Genomic DNA, 6,069 nt, shown 5'->3' with positions numbered 1-6,069 from the left:
ATACATGAGAACCTGCCCCCCCAAAAAAACCAAACCCCAGTATTGTTTATTGATTGATGCTGGAGGAGGGGCCAGAGTTTTCATCAATTTACCCATGTGTGTAAGCCAACCAGGTTTCAGTTGACAGTTCTACACCTATATTCACACAGACAACCCCGGTTAAACTCAGTGGGCCACAAAACAAAAAGACATGAATGTGGAAAATAGACTTGCGGGGGGGGGGTGGTGGGGAGGTTGATGAGGATGGGAGCTAAGACAGGGTAGGGATGAGAGTAACTGGGTATGCTGCACTGGAGCTCTACCTAATGGCTGTATCTACAACTACTATTGTGCACACCCGTGATCACAGCACCATGTGAAGTGACTCATAACTGATTGTCCCTCTAGTTTCAGGGGCTCTGGCACCCTCTTGTATCTGAATACCTGTGTGCATAAACTCATGTAGGCAAACTTGCTTACACATATGTAAGTAAATAAATCTTTTTTGTTTGTTGGTTTTTGTTTTAGTTTCTCGTGTATAGCCCTGGCTGTCCTGGAACTTGCTTTGTAGACCAGGCTAGCCTTGGACTCTCAGAGATCTGCCTGCCTCTGCCTCCTGAGTGCTGGGATTTAAGAATAACACCAGTGCAGTGTTCAGCCCTTTTTTCTCTTCATGCTTTGCCATTTATGCTTCAGGAAACCAGGCTCTCACCACGAGGTCCCTTGATTGTGGATTTTCAAATGCTCCAGAGAGTCCCATCAATTCCAAATATATTATTGATCTAGCCTGCTGTAAGTAGTCTGTTCCCACAGACAGAGAAGAGATTAAGACACTATGTCAGACATGAGGACACATGTGAGCAAGAAAGAGAGGGTAGTGGCCAGCTGGAGTGGCAGCATTGCAATTCCCTATCAGTGCAGCCAGTTGGAGTGGCAGCATTGCAATTCCCTATCAGTGCAGCCAGCTGGAGTGGCAGCATTGCAATTCCCTATCAGTGCAGCTGTTTGTTTTGTTTGCTTGCTTTTTATGTGTAGTGTCTCACTATGTAACTCATGCATGCATAGAACTTACTATGTAGACCACGTTGGCCTAAAGAAAAAAAGAACTACAGAGATTCACCTGCCTCTTCCTCCTAAATGCTTGGATTAAAGTGCCACCACACCTGGTTTGTGTTTTTTCATAAGATTTTTATTTTTTAAGATTTATTTATTTATTATGTATACAGCATTCTGTCTGCATGGATCCTTGAAGGCCAGAAAAAGGCACCAGATCTCATCACAGATGGTTGTGAGCCATCATGTAGTTTCTGGGAATTGAACTCAGGACTTCCGGAAGACCAGCCAGTGTTCTTTAACCACTGAGCCATGTAGCACCTCCAGCCCTGGGAGGACTCACTTTTCTTTTTAACTATATATAGGTGTGTGTGTGTGTCTACATGTAGGTATGTGTATGTGACTGAAGGTGCTCTTGGAGGTCAGAGGCGTTAATTAAACACCACTGGAGCTGAAATCACACTGTCATGAGCTAAGCTGCCTGACGTGGATGTTGGGAATTGAACCCAGGTCCTTTGGAAGAGCAGCAAATGCTCTTAACCACTGAGCCATCTCTCCAGACCTTTGCTGTGTGTTTTCTATTTGTGGTAGTGAAGATTGAATTTTGGTCTTTAGGCATGCTGGGCAATGGCTCTATTGTTGAACTGTTTCTCTCTATCCATAGCAAAGATTTTTTTTTTTTTGAGACAGGGTAGACTTGCCTGGCCTGGGACTCTCTATGTAGATCAGGCTGGCATCGAACTAATGAGTTTCGCTTTTGAGGGTATTTTGCAAAAGGCATAAGAATCCTTTCTGAACATGCACATAGTCATTTGTGGGTAATGCATCATTTGTGAATAATGTATATTTGGTGAGAGTGATTCACATTAAAAGATCATCCTAGCCGGGCGTTGGTGGCTCACGCCTTTAATCCCAGCACTTGGGAGGCAGAGGCAGGCGGATCTCTGTGAGTTCGAAGCCAGCCTGGTCTACAAGAGCTAGTTCCAGGACAGCCTTCAAAGCCACAGAGAAACCCTGTCTCGAAAAACCAAAAAAAAAAAAAAAAAAAAAAAATCATCCTGAACAGTCCCTTTGCATATGGGAAGCATTTTTAGTTGGCAAGACAGCACAGAGCTTTCTACAAGGAACAGTTCAAGGCAAAGGGATTGCTGGCTTTGACCCAACCAGTTCAGACTTCCAGTTCTATGATTAAAAATTCTGTTCTCAACACAAGGTATCATTAAACCACAGCTGCCGAGCATGTTTAAGATCTTGGTTCAGTTCAGGTCTGTAAAGAAAATAGAGGAGGACTGAGGGTGAGAGGCAACAGGAGATATTAGCATACCAATTTACAGCCACTGAACCCCACACACTGATCCTTGGTTAGATTCCTATCCCTTATGGGGACAGGGACAGTTTTTTGTTTTTGTTTGCTTGCTTGTTTTTTGAGACAGGGTTTCTCTGTGTAGCACCTCTGGCTGTCCTGGAACTCACTCTGTAGACCACAACTCAGAGATCTGCCTCCCAAGTGCTGGGATTACAGGCAAACACCACCACCGCCCAAAAGACAGGGACAGTTTATGTCTTTGGCACTGTTAGTAGGCACATTAACAGAGCAACCGCTATTTCTCTCTAATTGTAATAGAAGTGCATGTTTGCCTTCATAATCTCAGGCAAGGGCATCCAAGGAAATGATGGCTACTTTTATACATTTTTACCCTACTCAAGCAGATAAATATTGTCTACAAGTTCAAAAGGTCTCCAAGAACTGGCTTGCTGTTTTTTAAAGGAGAAATCTTTGCCAGGCATGGTGATGAATCTCTGTAACTCTGAAACCGGAGAGATGGAGGCAGGATTATCACCTTTGTTTTTTTTTTTTTAGGTTATCCTCAGCTACTTGAGACCCTATCTCAAAACAGTAAAAATCAAATGTCTGGGTATGGTGGGGCACACCTTTAATTCAGCACTCGGAAGGCAGAGACAGTCAGATCTCTGAGTTCTAGGGCAGCCAGAGCTGGTACACAGAGAAACCCTGTATGGGGGTGGGGGTTAGGGGCAAGAGGTCAAGCTTGAGGCCAACTTGGGCTACAGAGACCCTTTCTACAGATAAATACATTTGTTAGCAAGCGAATTGAAATGAGTGCTGCTGAAATAGCACTGAATACAATTATCTGAAGACACTTGGGGTCCCAGGCTATGGAGAGTGAAATCTGACCAAGCCTTAGATAGAACAGAGGTAAGTACATACTGCAGGCCGACATCAGGATGAGGCGGAAGCACACTGTATCCCAGATTCAAGTGCTTGCAGTTGGCTCTTTTGCATAAATAGCAACTCCAAGATTAAACAACCATCTCCTAGCAACAGTTTGGGAAGTGAGGTACATGAATTCCCTCTGTGTTTTGGAAACTGAGAAAGAAAGCCACGGGATAAAGTAACAGATGGCTTCAGTAAATGGCACAGGTGAGACCTGAGGCTAATATGCTTTCTGCCTCATGGAAGGATGGTTCAAAGTAGATTTTCCTTCAATTAAATATTCATTTTAGCCAGAAGAGTGTGCGTGTAGCCTGGCTTGCAATTGTTTTATGCATCTAAGAAACAAAATGAATGACCATTAAATATTAATCTTACATGTTAGAAGTAAATTCTGTTCTTTCCTGATTAAAGTAAAATGCAAAGTCCAACAACCAGTAAGGTGCACACAGACACAGGACCTAATAAACGGAGTGGGAAGCCAGGCTCAGCCAAGGACTGCATTTACATTATACAGACATCAGGTGATGTGCACCACGTACCTACTGTCCACAAAGTGACTGAAAGCTTGTTGCTAATAGGTACATCAACTCCAAATTCCAACATGACTTTGCAATTGACAACTTGTTATAGAAAACTATTTCAAGGGTAATACATTATTGGTTCATCTGAAACCTGGAAACAAAATGATCATGAACCTGCCATGGCACTCAGGGGGCAGAGGCAGGCAGACCTCTGAGTTTGAGGTCAACCTGGTCTACATAGTAAGTTCTAGGATAGCCAAGGCTACACAGAGAAGCCCTGTCTTAAAACCATGCCCTACCCACCCCCAAAATTTTATGAACCACATAAAATTATAGATATGTTTACTTTCTTGATTCTATTTATGTTGAGTAAGTAAATATACCCTTCATATTCAATATAACTTAAGCTAGCTCATTCAGTTTAAGGTCCTTTCATTAGTTATTTCTATTAATTCTAAGAAAAAAGAAGCCTTCAAGGTGTCTTAATTTGGGTTTCTTTTGTTGTGAAGAGACATGATCATGGATACTGTTATAGAGGAAAACATTTAGGCTTACAGTTTCAGAGGTTTAGTCCACTATAATTACAGCAGAACATGATGGTGTACAGGCAGACACTGTACTGGTTACATCTTGATCAGAAGGCAACAGGAAGTGGACTGAGACCCCCAAAGCCCGCTCCCACAGTAACACACTTCTTCCATACCTTCCATCAAAGCCATGCTTCCTAGTAGTGCCACTCCCTGTGAGCTTATGGGGGGCCAGTTACATTTAAACCACCACACAAGGAGTTTTAATTCACAACTATACTACTGGAGTGAGAACTCCATTAAAACATATGAGCCGGGCGGTGGTGGCGCACGCCTTTAATCCCAGCACTCGGGAGGCAGAGGCAGGCGGATCTTTGTGCGTTCGAGGCCAGGCTGGACCGATAGCCTCCGAAACAATACAGAGAAACCCTGTCTTGTAAAAACCAAAAAAAGAAAAAAGAAAAAGAAAAACAAACAAACAAAAAAAACATATGAAGGTGAGGTAGAAAGAGCTCAATTTAGCTCTTTCTTTCCTTTCTGTGTAGCTTTGGAGCCTGTCCTGGAACTTGCTTAGGCTTCAAACTCATAGAGAGCTGCCTGCCTCTATCTCTGGAGTGCTGCGATTAAAGGCATGTGCCACCACCAATGGTTTAGTTCTTTCCCCTTATTTCTCCTTTTTTGAGACAGGCTTTCTCTGTGTAACAGCCTTAGCTGCCCTGGAACTAGCTCTGTAGACCAGGCTGGCCTCGAAATCACAGAGAATCACCTGCCTCTGGCTCCTGAGTGCTGGGATTAGAAGTGTGTGCCAACACCACACTGCTAAAGATACCCTATTTTAAAAATTATGTGTATGGGTGTTTTGCCTGCTCTTCCAGAGGACCCAGGTCCAACTCCTAGCCCCCACAAGGTGGCTTATCACTGTAACTATAGTTCCAGGGGATCCAACACCCTCTTGACTTCTGTGGGCAACAGGAACGTATGCAGGCAAAACACTCGTGTGTGTGTGTGTGTGTAATTTATAAATGAATATAAATATTTTATATATGTAAAATACAAATATATAGATATAAAAATTTAGAAACACCTTTGCAGGTTGATACTAGATTTTGAAATTAAATATTGTCAATAACAAACAGTGGTGCTGAGCACAGTGGCACTCACTTCCAGCACTCCACAGGCTCTGGCAGACTTCCAAAGCTATGTAGTCTTGCATAGCAAGACGCATTTTAAGCTGTTTATTTGTACTAAGAGGCTCCTGTTCTTTGATGGTTGTTAGTCACAGAACCAAGTACACATTCACTCTTCTACAAGACTGCAGTTCTTTTGCTACCTAAGGGATAATGGAAGCAATTACCGGCAAATTAAGGCTCTTGTTTTGGATGCTAGGGGTTTAACCTAGCCTTCACTTGTGTGCTTAGTCAGATTCATCCTCAATTCCACTGATTTCATTTCCTTTGTCAGTAAGTCTCTCCACCTAGTTATGATTACCATTGCCTCAAATTTTAAGGAGCTAAGAATTCTAGTCTCTGAATAAACATTGACTCATAAATGTTAGTTGTTTTGTGTGTGTACCTGTGTTCATGTAGATGTCACAACACACAGACTGGGGGGTCTCTCTATATAGCCCAGGCTGCCAGCAACTCTTGATCCTCCTTGCTTCAGCCTCCTGAGTGCTGGGAACACAGATTGTGCCACCACATCCAATTTACCATTCTTGTTCAAAAGGAGTTTTAGGGTTGTTTGCTTAGCTTGCACT

The sequence above is a fragment of the Mesocricetus auratus genome, unplaced genomic scaffold (genome assembly GCF_017639785.1).
Source record: "Mesocricetus auratus isolate SY011 unplaced genomic scaffold, BCM_Maur_2.0 Super-Scaffold_100027, whole genome shotgun sequence".
Classification (NCBI taxonomy): Eukaryota; Metazoa; Chordata; class Mammalia; order Rodentia; family Cricetidae; genus Mesocricetus; species Mesocricetus auratus.
The sequence above is the reverse complement of the archived record's forward strand: the minus strand, read 5'-3'. Positions refer to the sequence as shown.